The sequence below is a fragment of the Cricetulus griseus genome, chromosome X (genome assembly GCF_003668045.3).
Source record: "Cricetulus griseus strain 17A/GY chromosome X, alternate assembly CriGri-PICRH-1.0, whole genome shotgun sequence".
NCBI lineage: Eukaryota > Metazoa > Chordata > Mammalia > Rodentia > Cricetidae > Cricetulus > Cricetulus griseus.
This window is the reverse complement of record NC_048604.1, coordinates 101,656,795-101,671,990: the sequence shown is the minus strand read 5'-3', so window position 1 is coordinate 101,671,990 and position 15,196 is coordinate 101,656,795. Positions and strand designations below refer to the sequence as shown.

General features: G+C 39.4%; 1 protein-coding gene across 12 annotated transcripts in view; it reads left to right on the top strand.

Moving 5' to 3' along the window:
* The window catches only part of LOC103163754, a 64,643-nt gene that overhangs the window by 22,911 nt on the left and 26,536 nt on the right, over window positions 1–15,196 (top strand). For 8 of the 12 annotated variants that reach the window (XR_004771424.1, XR_004771425.1, XR_004771415.1 and 5 more), the window contains 2 exons: window positions 8,345–8,417; window positions 10,343–10,383. The exons of the other annotated variants lie outside the window; for them this stretch is intronic. The gene's annotated coding sequence lies outside the window, so the exon portion shown is untranslated. The remainder of the gene's footprint in view (window positions 1–8,344; window positions 8,418–10,342; window positions 10,384–15,196) is intronic. 12 annotated transcript variants of the gene reach the window in all.

The window sequence follows — 15,196 nt, the reverse complement described above, 5'->3', positions numbered from 1 at the left end:
TTCAGAAAACAGGGGGCTGGTTATAGTAAACATAGTGATTTTATCTTTTCTTGCAAATCCTCGGTTAAGCTGGAGGAGGGAAAGATGGCATCATTGTTACCAATGAAAAGATTCACATCCCAGTGATTAATTCTGAGAAACTGATGGTCAAGGATCATGCTCTGGGAGTGGGAGGCATTTCTTTCCCATCATGTCAAAAACCAGTGGCAGGGGAGATGTTTGGGCAGGGAAAGAAGTCCTACAGTAGGGCTCACTATGTATGTTGGTAAATGAGGGTCAAATACCCTATAAAGACAGTAGGCTGGATATGGCTGAATAAGCGGCTCACCTATGACCATGCCCCTTTCTCTTCTCTATTTTAAATCTTCTTATTTAAAAATTATTTTTCATTTTATATATCAACCCCAGTTTCCCTTCCCTCCTATTCTTCCACCCATGCCTCCCCCTTCCCACCCTCATGCACTCCTCAGAGGGAGTAAAGCCTTCCTTGGGGAGTCCACAAAGAGCATAATATTTAAATCTTCAAGAGGGGCAATTGTGAAGGCTGAAACTGTAGCTCAATTGATAAAGTTCTTGCTTACATTCACAAAATTAGGTTCCCAACATCACATAAAAGGAAGCATGGTGGAAAAGGCTTGCAATCTCATTACTCAGAAAGCAGAGACAGGAAGATCAGAAGTTTCAAGTCATCCTTGGTTACACAGTGATTTTGAGATCATCCTGGGTGTCTTAGGTAGGGTTTTTATTGCTGTGAAGAGACATCATGACCATTGCCAACTTTTACAAAGGAAAAACATTTCATTGAAGCTGGCTCACAGTTTCAGAGAAGTAGTCCATTAGCATCATGGGGAGAAGCATGGTGGCATGCAGGCAGACATGGTGCTGGAGAGGCAACTGAGAGTTCTACATCTTGATCCACAGGCAACAGAACGTGAACTATTCCTACACTGCACTTGCGTCAGTATAGGAGACCTCAAAGTCCACCCCCCCCCAGTGACACACTTCCTCCAACAAAATCATACCTACTCCAACAGAGCCACACCACCTTGTAGTGCCACTCCCTATGAGTTTATGGGGGCCGATTATATTCAAACCACCACACTGGGCTATACGAGACTCTGCTGCGAAAAGGAGGATGGATTGGCAGTTACTGGGGTCCACATATAAGTGGGGTATAGCAAATGTGGAAACTGCTATTGGTTTCAGGTACTATCTTATATCATATATGCATACAATGTATTTAGATATTATTTAGTCCCCCAATTCCTCCTAGATCCCCTCATTTCCCTCTTGATTTCATGCCCCCACTTTTTATATCCCACTGAGTTCAGTTAATGCTGCCCCATTTACACATGGGTGTGAGGCAATCTGCTGAAGTGTGGTCAATCTATCTGGGACCATACCCATAAAGCAAACAGATTCTCTCTCCTCTAACAGCTACCAACTCTTGCTAGTTCATGTTCCCATCCCCAACAAGGCTTTAATGTTAGCTGGTCTTGTGCAGGAAACATGAAATTGCTTGAGATTATGAGTTCAGTAGCCTTATCATGTACAGAAGACATTGTTTCCCAAATGTTTGGCTCTTACAATCTTTCTGTCCCTTCTTGCATGGTATACTCTGAGCCGTGTGTGTGTGTGTGTGTGTGTGTGTGTGTGTGTGTGTGTGTGTGTGTGTGTGTGTGTGTGTGTGTACAGGTCACCACATATGGATGTCTGAGGACATTTTTGGGGAGTCAGTTCCCCCTTCCTGTATGTAGGTCCCAGGGATGGAACTCAGGTCATTATGCTTGGCAGCAGGTGTCTTTCCCAACTGTAAAAACATGCCAGCCTTGTCTCTTCAGAAAACTATTGAGGCCTCCTATTAGCTTCATTATTTCTCTCTCTCTCTCTCTCTCTCTCTCTCTCTCTCTCTCTCTCTCTCTCTCTCTCACACACACACACACATATGAATTAAATACTATTTGGGGGCTCAGAAAACAATGCCTCCAAAATATTTGGGACTTCTGTTTTGCTAGCATATTGAGCAATCTAATCTAAAGGTATTGAAAATATTCTTGCTACTCTTACCTAGAGGAAATGAAATCTCTCTCCCTACCTTCACCTTCATCTGCTTTAAGGACAGACTGCAAATTTACCAAAGGAACATAATTGCCTTCTACCTGCCTCCCACTCCTATTACCTAGCTTAGAAGATAGAAAGATTGGGGAATGAAGCTGCAACTGAGTGGAATCTATCTTCTATTACAAGATAATGTCTGTCTCTTGGGCTCATTACAATTCAAGAGAATGTCTCCAATCCCATCAATCCCCCTAATAAGCATTTCTAAGTCCCCAGAATTGTCTCAACTCCCTGATCTCTCCCTTTGCTATAGAAAAAGTGCCGTATAAGTTTCTGGGTATTGTTCAGTAGATGCGTAACTTTTGTTTCCCATCTCCAAGGTTCCCTCCCTTCTTCATTGTAATAAATTTGTATGTTCTCCTCCTATTTATTCTTGGTCAATTTATTTCAGCAAGCCATTCTCTCATACACCATAAACTACCTACATGCATAACACCAAGTAAGAAAGTCATGAGAACTGGGGAGCATATAGGCCTGAGCAGAGGGGAACTCATTGTGGTAAAGAAGGGAATAGAAAGTCTTGAAAGACAAGATTGTAAGTAATAGAAGTCTAGAAAGAGTAAGTGAATGTGCCTGGGATAAGCGAGGAGAGGAATCTCAAGTGACAGAAGTGACAAGAATGAATGTGTGATGTTAGCAATGAGCTTGAAGTATTGGAGGGATGGTGAATTCATTCTGGCCTGAGTTCAGAGGAAAAGCAGGGAGTACTAGATGATAAGGAGGTTGATTAGGGTCAAATTACAGAGTTTTTGATGGTATTGTACAGATCCTGGGTACTTATCTTCTATACAGAAATCAAGATCAATAGATACATAATAAATATTAACCAGGGTAATGAGAGACTGACTCCATCAGATTTAAGTGAAGGGAGAAAATCTACAGAGCACAGAGAATGCCTACAAGAGGGGGGATGCCCTAAGAAAACAGTTTGGTTAGAAGGCTGTTGAATTACTGGAATAGAGGAGGTACCTGATTTAGGAGCTGCTTCTGAGAATCAGTAGGATGTCTTGGCTTAGTGCAGAGAGAAGTTACTGGTGACTGATGTAGAAGCTAAAGAGGCTGAATCTTGACATGTTGTAGTAAAAGCACCTATGGAGTATCCAGTGCAAACAGGAATCAAAACCAAGATGTGGCTTGTAGATTCCGTATTGACTGCAATGAGGGAGTGTGTTTATAGTAGATAAAACAGAAGGACCTTGCCTTAATTAAATGGCAAGTCAATGCCACTGTTAAGTGCTGTGTCTTCTGAAGTAATAGACTAGCAAGGATAAAAAACAGCACTTATGGAGTTCTCTTGCCACAAATTTATAATCTGATTCTAACCATAACAGAACATCGGGCAACCATGAACAGAGGGATTCAGTTACAAAAAAAAAAAAAAAAAAAAAAAAAAAAAGCTAACCTTTTCCTTTTTTTTTTTTTCAAAATTGTCAGTGCCAACCCTGGAGATGTAACTCAACAGTAGAGCACTTTATCTAGTAAATAGGACCCTCTGGATTCTACCCCCAATATTTAAAAAAGAAACAATTTCCTGTCCAAATGTCAACATTCATATACGCCTAGTGGGAAACAAAACACCCCAGACTAAAAATGACCAAACTAAAGGGACAGTACACTACAATGTATGATCCTTAACAGAGTCCTAGATCGCATAGATAGTCATAAACCACCACCACCACCAACAACAACAACAACAAAACCACTGTTAGGCTTGCCAGGTGGCTCAGCTAGTAAATACGCTTGCTGCTAAGCCTTACAACCTGAATTTGATTCTCTGAGTCATCAAGAAGGAGAACCACATAAACTTAACAGTTGTCTTCTGACCTCTACCCCACCAATCAATAAATAAATGTGGAAAATGTTAAAAATAGTCCATACTATCTCCATTTGCCTATCACACCCCAGTTCTATCTCACGACCTTGGCAAGCTGTGGCATCCACAAACTATTTTGTCTGGCACCCAGCCCCATCACTACTCACTGAGCATGCACGTGCACAAGCATCAACTCTGTGAGCATGTTCTGTTCGACACCAACAGGGCAAGATCCAGGTATTCTGCTCTGTGTTCTTTCTCAGACGGTAGTGCTGGCTTTAAGACATCCAAAGGCTTGATGCCGTAGCTCCAGGAGTCACAGCACAAACATCACGGACTGGCTTAGAGGTGTGCCAACAGTCATCTCTGTGAGAGGTTAAAGTCCTGTGTTTAGGAAAAAAAATGGTTGGCATCTTCAACCTCCTCCCAGAGGCTAGATAACCTAGGAACCTAATGTAAAACCAAATAATACTGGTCTACAAAAAGAAAAGAAACAATGCAGTGGTAAATGACTCCTAATGATATTCTGCCATCCTCATCGACCAGTGCCTTGTTCAATCACCATCAGAAAAGCTTCCTCCTGCAGCAGATGGGAACAAATACAGCCACAACCAGACCATGTGCAGAGAGTGATAACTTGGGACACTCAGCTCTAAATGGGATGTCTCCATGAAATCCCTTCCCTTAGAGTTCAGGGAACCCTGTGGGAGAGGAGGTGGAAAAGAGTGTAAGAGCTAGAGGGGATGGGGAACACTAAGAAAGCAAGGGTCTCTAAATTTTTACTTGGTTTAAGACCTGGACTCAGAAATCAAATAATAATACATGTTTAAAATTCACAACCAAAAAAAATTATTAGGTAGTACTAATAACTATTGTAAAGATGGTTTTGGATGCTAAAATTATTCTAATTTTAACTTACTTTTTAATACCCCCCCTTTTCATTAAAGACAGAGTCTGACTATGTAGCCTTGGATGTCTTGGAACTCCTTGTGTAGACCAGGTTGGCCTTGAACTCACAGAAATTGACTTGCATCAGCTTCTGAGTGCTTAGATTAAAGATGTATAACACTACAACAAGCTAAAAATCCTTTTAATAAAAATACTTTATTCGCCGGGAGTTGGTGGCGCACGCCTTTAATCCCAGCACTCGGAAGGCAGAGGCAGGCGGATCTCTGTGAGTTTGAGGCCAGCCTGGTCTCCAGAGCGAGTGCCAGGATAGGCTCCAAAGCTACACAGAGAAACCCTGTCTCGAAAAATAAAAAAAAATACTTTATTCAACTAAAAATTGAGAGTTGTTGTGAGAGCCTGGGAAGTAGGAGGTGGACCAGAGAGGAATTAAGGGGAACAGTAGGGATAAATATGTTCAAAATACATTATTTGTATGAAATTCTCAAAGAATAAAGGTAATGAAAATTGAGACTCATTTAAATTCATCTTATGAAAAATCGCAGAAGATAACATTGCTAAATATGTCATTAATTTTTTTTACATTTATTTGTGTGCATGTCTACATGGTACATACCACCAATTTTGTGTGCAGGTCAAAGGACAACTTGTGAGGGTTGGTTTGTTTTCTCCACCATGTGGGTCCCAGGAATAGAACTCAGGTCCTTGGGCTTGGAGCAAATACCCTTAGCTGATGAGTCATTTGCTGTCTGATATTACTATGTTTTCTAGATTTGAGAATTGCATTATAGAAAAGTTAGAGAATAGCATTGTTAGAAGATAATAATGAATTGGATGGTAAATTTCTGAGGCTAAAATTATAATTCTGGTGGAGTTACAGAAAAATACAAGGAATGAGAAGGACCCAAAGGTGCCGCTTGTTGCCATGGCTTCAGCAGCCGCTTCTCTTTCCTGAAAGTATTTGGTCCCTGCAGGTCTGGATTGGCTCTGGCCCTCAATAGAAACGTAATTATATTCTTTACTCTTAAAAGAGAATGGGTTGAAAGAATTGAACTGTCAGTGGAGTCCTTAATTGGTGTAGATAATAAAAGGCCGAAGTCAGATATAGAGGGAAATGCTGAGAGATCAGAGAGAAGGAGCAAGCCACAGCACACCTTACCTCCTAAGTGTCTCCACAGAGAAGAGAGTAATATCCTGTTTTTTCCTGCTTATATACTGTTACTGCCCAGCTACGTCACTTCTTGCCTGTCTGTACAGACATCCAGACCACCATGGTTAGCTAATGGCACATTCCATTCTCTGACCCCCAGACAGGCTTTATTTGTGTGAGAAAGTTATCACCACATTAAACTATTATTAGCAAAATTAGTGCCATGCCTTCTTCCTGGCTGCCTAGCTAAATGCTAACCTACATGCAAGGAAGACCAAGACCCAAGGCAGAACATAAGGAAGAAACTGACTATAAAGATAAGAATGTTTAGGGGGAGAACAACTGGAAAGATGTGTGTCAAAAGGTACAAAGTCACAGTGGTATAAGATGAACTGATCTCTAGATCTGGTGTACGACATGAAGATGATAGTTGAATAAAATTGTATGGAATACTAGAAATTTGCTGGGAACAATTATAGGTTCTTTTATAAGAGCATGAGAAGGAAGGAGAAAGAAAAGGAAGTAAGCTATGCGAGATGATGGATATATTAATTAGCTTGACTGGAGTAATACCTTCACTGCAATAATAATAATAATAATAATAATAATAATAATAATAATAATAATAATAGCTGGGCAGTGGTGGCACACACCTTTAATCCCAGAACTAGGGAGGCAGAGGCAGGTGGATCTCTGTGAGTTCGAGACCAGCCTGGTCTACAAGAGCTAGTTCCAGGACAACCTCCAAAGCCACAGAGAAACCCTGTCTCAAAAAACCAAAATAATAATAATAATAATAATAATAATAATAATAATAATAATAACAACTTGTAAAGGCATCATGTTGTGTATCTTGACTATACGCATTAAAAAGAGCAGACCACATAAAATAATTTGATTTTTGATTAAACTGTGTCAATATATGGTACAATTAAAAATATGTGTGGTGGCTTTTGTTTCAAGGCCAGCATTTATCTATGTGTGTATATAATTTCTGAGTTGATGAAACTGTCTGTTTCATATGTTTATGCATCTTACACAATTACAACATTTTATAGAACTTTGAATAGCTATAAGACATCCATTATACCTGTGTTTGTTTTATTGCACACATATTTTATGTGATGATATTTTTAAATGCTAGTGAAATTTTTGGAAATTAAAACTAGTGTAAATGTTTTCAAATATAATTTCACATTACTTATTGTGTGTGCATGAGTGTGTACATACCACTATGCACACAGGGAGGTCGGTGGCTTTTAGGAGTCTGCTGATTAGGCTCAGGCCTTCAGATTTTGCACCAAGTGCCATTACATACAGATTTTTTTGAAAAACAAACTTTTGGTATATCTCTAATTCTAAACCAAATTAATTTTATTCTTTTAATTTGTGTTTGGTTAATTTTAGCATAAATATGGAAATACTTTGGATTTTTCACTTTTAAAAGCTAGTTAGTATTTAATTGCTTCTCCCATTCTTTGACATTTAAGCAAGGTAGTACACATGTTAGACTTAGGATAAGGCTAATTTTCCTTTTTTTTGAGACAGGGTTTCATATAGCCCATGCTGGCCTTGAGTTTGCTATGTAAAGCAAGGCACCCTTGAATTTCTGACCCTCCTACTTTCACCTCCAGGTGCTGGAATTACACACATGTGCTAAACCCCCTGTGTATGTGGTATATGATAAGCAAGGACTCTCTCAACTGAGCTACAGCTCCAGTCCCAATTCATACCATTTATTAGTTAATAAATTAATAACAGTGAATTTTTATGATCTCAGATGTAAGACTGTAGAATAAAACCTATATCTGGGTCTGTTGCATAAAACTCTAATCAGATGCTATGAACTCTCTGTAACAGGTTTATGCAATGAAGTCAGTGTAAGGTATCTTCGGTCTCGCTGTTTAGACTACAGGTGGTTAAGGCATCCAGGGAACTGAATTACATGATCTTGAATTTTTACTGTAGAGTCAGTCTCATTGCTTATTAAATATTGATGCTGTGTTTACTTTTTTCAGACCAAAGTAGGAAATGAATTCTTTACATTAAAAAGTCTTATTTTTATCCCATTGTCTTTATCATTGTTGCTACCAATATTTTATGGTTTTATATTATGTTCCCACAAGAATTGACCCAAGTCCCAGGCTTCATAATCTGTGGCAACAAAAATAAGTCATACTTTAGTTTCACCCCAAATTACTCTGGTATGAGCTCACATCAGCCATGTTGTTCAAAACTGGCCTTCCTCAGACCATTTCCTGAACTTCTTCTGATCACTATACCCCTAGTGATACCTCACAGTTTTTCAGCACTAGTTACCATCTTTTAACTTGCCTCTCTGCCTTATTACCCCATAGTAATACTCCTGGATACCACACTCCTCTCCTGGTGACCATTGTTGATGTGTCTTTACTGTGACTGTAAGCAAAGGTTAGTCCTCCTCTTTACTTCTCATATCTAAGTGCCGATATTTTCCTTGGTCATTGAAGGTTAAAGAAGAAAAGAAAACACAATAACTTACAATAGCCAAGAGACGTAAGTATTCTTTGAACCTAGAAGTCCAAACCAAAAATATGAAACTCTGCCTCATTCCCAGCAGCTCATTACATGGCAGAGACGTAAAATAAAATGGGCAACTTCAGGTATCTCCTACCTTTAAGTTGAGGTATCACTTTCTCCTATCTTAGAGGAAGAAGAAATCCCCCAAACCTTCTATATCTGAGTCCAGCTTTGTTTTCATTCTCTGAAACATCCTCTTCCCAGAAAGATTGACAAGGGGCAAATCTATTTCATTGGAGGAAAGATGACTGTCCAGGACCTGCCCAAAGGCTGGCTCTGGGATTCATAGTTTAAACTAGATCATTGAAATAGTAGGCCATACAGTTTCTAATGTCAAAATTATTCCACTGCAGGAAGAAAAACTGCTTCAGTAGGAAACTATGAAGTGTCTACAGTAAAGGACATCCCTATGGGTTATCTGTTTCTTTGGGACCTATTTGGCAACTTGGAAAATCAATGGTAGCTAATAGTAATCCAAAATTCAGTTGTTTACAGACATCAAATTATTTCCTGTCTGGGAGATAAGTAGAGCTCAAATCACCTTTTCTCACCTACCGTGAAAACCCAGATTTGACTCAGATTACACACTCTATAAACTGTGTTCTTTGGCTTCTTCCTTGACTTGGTTAATACCTTAATTTTCCAAATTAATGAGCTGAATATGATCTGTAGCACACATTTATTTTTGCATCGAAGAGTCGTGTTTTACTTGTTTAAATGTTACTCTTAAATACATAGGAACCAAATCATGGTTATTTTACTGTATCAAGTCTAGTTTAGATCTCATTATATTTTTCGGTAAGCATGCAGGCCCATATCCCACTATAATAGTCACACATACATACTCACACCCCACAAAACATACATGTACACATAACTTCATAAAATATGCAATAGTGATTTCCATCTAACAGTCTACTCCATCCACATACAAGAAAAACACAACAAAGACAGTTATGATGATATAGTTGCAGACAGCATGCTATTTGTTTGAAGAGTCTATGTTTGGGTTACTTCTCTAAACCTAGGATTTCTTCAGGAATGTAGAGTATGTGGCTTTTAGTATGTCGTGGTTCCTCAGCATTTGTACTATAAAATTTTGGACTAGATGAATTTTTTTGCTCTTGCATGTTCCTGTGCCCTGCAGGATATTTAGAGGCATCTCTTGGCTTCTACTCCGTGGATTCTATTCCTAATAACTTCAAATGGCTCCAAACATTTCCGGTTTTCACTGCGGGTAAAGGTCACTCCCAGTTGAAGTTACTGATCTGTTTTGTTAAAGGTTCCCTCAAACAGCTCCTTAGAAAGACAGGATCTCCTCTAAGACAACTGGGTGTCCTAACTGAATATATAGCAATGCAGATGGGTCTCAGCAACAGTACTGAGTGACCATGTCAAGTTACACAATTCTGTGTGTAGATGATTCTATGTAAATCTTAAAAGAACAGCATCTACACATTTAATAATACATATTGTATATAGAATAGTAATATAAAACCACAAGAATTATGAATATATGTATACCAATATATTAAGCCAGATTTTGAGAAAAGAAGAACAGATTAAAGTTAAAAAGGGAAAACCAAAGTATTTCTATAACAGTTTCCTTTTTGATCATAGGTCCTTTTGTATTTATTAAGAATTATAATGCTATTCACAGTGAATTCATCACCTATCTTGTTCCTATATTCTCACAAGTTAATGTTTATCTTAAAAGTTGGTACATATAATTTTCCAAATCTTATAACAAACTTTTGATTAATCAAGAGCTAAAAATTTCCTAATTTTTTTTTCAGTGACTAAAATTTAGCAGTTGCCAAAAGAAAACTTCCCAGCAGTGAGTACTCTTTTTAATGACAAAAATATAATGGAATGTTGTAGTTGAAAATTAATAGCATGATAAATTTAAATATATGGAGAACATGATTTTGAACTTTGATTCCTATGCCCCATTAAACTCTCATTCAAATATAAAGGTAAAGGTACAGTAATACAAGTTTTAGTGTGCCAAGATTTGGGAAATTCATTACCCTTATAATTGAGCAGAATTATCATGAAAATAATTCAGCACAAACAAATTATAATCCAGGCAAATTATTATTTTCTGTGCTGTTAAGGGTATGGATGTCTATGACATCTTCATGCTGGAAACAGGACATGATGGTGTGCTACTGTGTATTTCTTCTCTTAATTTTAATTGTTTCTTTTTATTTTTTAAGAGTATAATCCATCATTCCTCCCTCTCAACCATCCCATATACCCCTCCTTGCTCTTTTTCAAGTTCATTGCCTATTTTTCATTGATGCATGCATATATGTATATATAAATGTGTGTCTTTGCGTGTGTTTCTACATACAGAAGTACAACCTGATCAGTCTATTTAATGTTACTTGCATGTATGTTTTCAGGGCTGACCATTTGGTATTGGATAGCAAAGTGATGATTCTTCTCTGGAGAACATTTCTCCCACTCTTAGCATTCCTTAGTTGTTTGTAGTTCTTTATGTAAGGCTGAGGTCTCCTGGGCCCTTCTCCCAACAATGGGTCTACATTAGCGTATCTATTGTTGTTGTCTTTGTTCAGCTCACATTAGACAGTCATGTTCACAAGACTTTATGGTGTAGCTTCTGTCATCACTATGAAATACAATCAGCAAACTCTTTGATCCTCTGGCTCTTACTATCTTTCCACCACGTCTTCTGCAATGTCCCCTGAACCTTAGGTAGGGGCATTTTGTAGATATATTCTCTGGTACTGGGTTCCACAAGTCTGCATTTTGATTGCTTGTGGTTTTCTGTAGTGGTCTCCCTCTGATTCAAAGACAAGTTTCCTTGATGAGGGGTGAGGACTACACTTATCTGTGGGTATAAGGGCAGATATTTGGAATGTAGTTAGGGGTTATGCTGGCTTAGTAAAGTGGTGGTTGTAGGTTCTCCATCAAGATCCATGACTTCAGTAGCCCTGCGTAGTTGGCTAGGTTTCCAGTACCAGGCAGAATTTCCCTCTTTTAGAGAACTATTGGTTACCACCAAGGTGCTACTGCTGCTCCCATAGAGTCATTGTGCCATTCTGGTCATTGTTGTGGATCACAGGCATCATAGCTAAGTAGAACTGTTCGCTATGTCCAATAATTTGTAATGCCTGATTTTCCTGCTGTGATTGTAATGTGCCCAGGAGCTCCTACAGTCATAGCTTACTTTGATACATTTATAGAGTGGCACTTTTTCTACTTTTAAACATAAGTTATTAGTCTGTGATGTGTGGGTAGTGCCAGGCAGACGGTAGTGTTCATATTATCTGCTGAGGTACAGAGTCATCCTTCATCCTTAAAATGGAGTCAAATGTTGTTTGCAAAATGGAGTATCTTGAGACAATGGATAGTCTGAAAAACCCATTTCAAAAACATGGAGTAACTTAGGGGAGAGCACAGCCTAATCCCAGTACCTCTGGTGGGACTCCTGGAAATAAGCCTATAAAAGCATGTGGGCCTCCGTAAGAGTCAAGCAATCTATAGTTTTAAATGCTCAAGTTAGTCCAGAGGAGGCATTTAGCAAATCATCAATTACTGTTTGATTGTTCTTAGCAGTTACTGTCACCAGAGACCTATACGCTTGGTAAACTTGAGTTTTTGGGGTTTTTTTGTTTTTGTTTTTGTTTTTGTTTTTATGTCCTTCCAGTTTTCAAAGTAGCAGTTTATACTCTGACCCCAAGACAAGTTAACAAGTTTTAGTTTGTGCAACTCTTTTTCTTCTTGTGAGAATGGGAATGGAAACTTCTACATTCTTCCACATCAGAGCTAATCAGTAGGCATGGCCACTACACAAATAGTGACAGGTGCTGAAAACCAAGTAATTTGCCTATGGCCGGTACAGATCATGACTATTGACTACTGCCAGCACTGGCTGCTTCATTAAACCAACTTTTTATCCAAGACAGCTTTCTACAAATTCTGCATTTTGCTTAGTTATTGGTCAAATTAACTATATTTTAAGAGAAGGGATCTTTCTGTCAGATTTGGCCTTATGATTGGAACCAGACTTGGTTTCTGCTGTCAAATTCCAGTGGTCTTTTCAGTGGCAGAATAGAGTTCTTACTAATTCTGTGTATTTTAGTTGTCACTTCTTAAACTGTTCCAGAGCATGCTTCTGCTGTAAACCTAGACTCCCACCTTACAATTTTCCAGTTCCTTGCATTTCAACCAGAAACATATTCATAGGTTCTGACCAAGCATTTCATGAGACTCCCACCTAAGAGGACCAGTGAATATGGTCAAGAATTGCAACTTTCTATTCGAATAGATAATTATATCTTTCTATATTAAGCAAGTTTCATTATCAGAGATTTTAGGACAAAAGCCTAACCTCCAGCAGGCCCAGCTACTCATCCCAATATGCCACCTAGAGAGTTGGGTAATGGTGAAATCAGGGAGAAGAGATTTATTCAGTGTTGCTACCTTTGGGAGAGGACAAAGAGGTCTACTGATTGCAAGCTGGCCTTTGGAGTAACTGACATGAAGTTTTGACTTAAACAAAGGGCAAGACAGATGTCTCAGCAGTACTGGTAAAGATGTGACTTAGGCGACCACTGTCTCTGCCCTAGTTTTGAAGGTGATCTGAAAGACCTTGTCACCCTAATTCTATGAGATCAATCAATCTTATTTCTGAAAGATGACTGTATCTGCTCCAGGTGTGGCCTCATTATCAAAGTAACTATCTTTTTCTAGGGGAGTCTGCCCTCTCAAATTTCTTTATTTCCTAGACCCGAAATTGACAGCAAGGTTAGGGCAATCTGCTTTTTGCTGAAGCAGAAGAGGCAGACAGACACAAAATAAAGAGAGAGATGCCAGTCTTTCATACTACTTTTAGTTTTCATGGGCCAAGTGAGTCAATGTTTTCTAGTAAAAGTAGCCTGTAAGTGCCTGTTTCAGTTTTTCAGTTTTGGTTAGACCTGTCCCTACATCCCCATTAGCAGTCCTGAGGCAGGAGAGTAGGGGTGTGGAGAAAGTGATATCAGTGTTAATATTTAAAAGAAGACAATTGGAAGAAACATTGGAAACCCCTGGCCATGGACTATTTGTGACAGAGAAGAGCATGTGTGAGAAAAGCCTGAAAGATCTCCAGGACATGGCAGGAGCTATGTAGTCTAGAAAGGATCAAAACTCATGAGGCATGAATCTTTGAGTGTCTGCCTTCCCAGCTTACTAGTCCACTTCTACCCCTGAAGTGGCCTTTTATTTCTTAATGAACTGCCTCTATTTTTAAAACCATCCATGCCTTCCTAGCCCAGTTTATTGTGCTGAGACACAAAAAAACATGGAAATCTCAGCAGGTGTTCAGTGAATGCCAACTCACACCTATTACATTCATGAATTTAGGTGGTTTGGAAAATCTAAACAATATCATTCTTTTTAGTTTTTCCTATTGTTACTAGTAAATTGGGGGGGTTCTACTTGGAGGTTCATAGTCATGTGGACAGAAGAATTTACAAACAGACCCCAAAATAAGTTCAGGAACAGTATTAACTGCCAAGCTGCAAAATTGCCCTCGTTCTAAGCAACAACAGAAAGTCTGAGATGAAGAACTATTCATTTTCTGGAGTGGACCTTTTCAAATACCTCTATGGTCTGTGCTAACCCAGGAGGCCATGTTGTATCTGTGGTCTACTGAACTAGCCATATTGAAACCTGAGGTTCATGTGGATGTCCATGGTTTAGGCTGCCACTTGAAGCCATATGGATGCCTGAGGCCTGTGCTACCTCCAGAGACTAGGTGGATGTCCATAGTCTGAGCTACTGCAGGAGGTCATATTAGTGTTTGTGGTCCAGGTTACCATCAGAGGCCATGTTTGATGTCTCTGTTTGTGCTGCCAATGAGAGTCATGTCTGGGTCTATGGTACTGTGGTCAGAATCTGTGTTGATGTCTGTGGCCTGTGTTACCACTGAAGACCATGCGGATGCTGGTGGTCTGTGCTGCTGTCTTTGGGCTGGGCTGCTGCTTGGGACCATATTGGTGTCAGTGTCTGTCTCAGGGTTTCTGTTGTGAAGAGACACCATGAACATGGCCACTCTTATAAAAGAAAACATTTAATTGGGGCTGGCTTATAGTTCAGAGGTTTAGTCTATTATTGTCATGGTGGATTGCATGCTAGTAGACATGGAGTTGGAAAAGAACTGAGAGTTCTATATCTTAATCTGTAGGCAGCAAAAGAGTGTGTCTTACTAGCCAGACTTGAGCTTATAACACCTCAAAGCCCACCTCCACAGTGACACACTTCCTTTAACAAGACCACACCTACTCCACAAGGCCACACCTCCTAATAGTGCCATTCCCTGTGGGCAAAGCATTCAAACACATGAGTCTATGGGGACCATACCTATTCAAACAACCACAGTGTCCTTTGTGGACCCCTAGCCATGCTGATGTCTTTGGCCTGTGCTACTGCTAAGGATGATGATGGTGTCTGTGGCCCACGCTGTGGTAGAGGGTCATGTTGATGTCTGTGGTATGTACTGTCACCAGAGACTATCCTGACATCCTGACATCAGAGATCATGTGGATGTCCATAGTCCATGCTGTCATCAGAAACCCATGTTCCCACTAACTGTAAAAGGCAATGAAGCTACCTACTTTTACAGTGGTATTGATGACTGG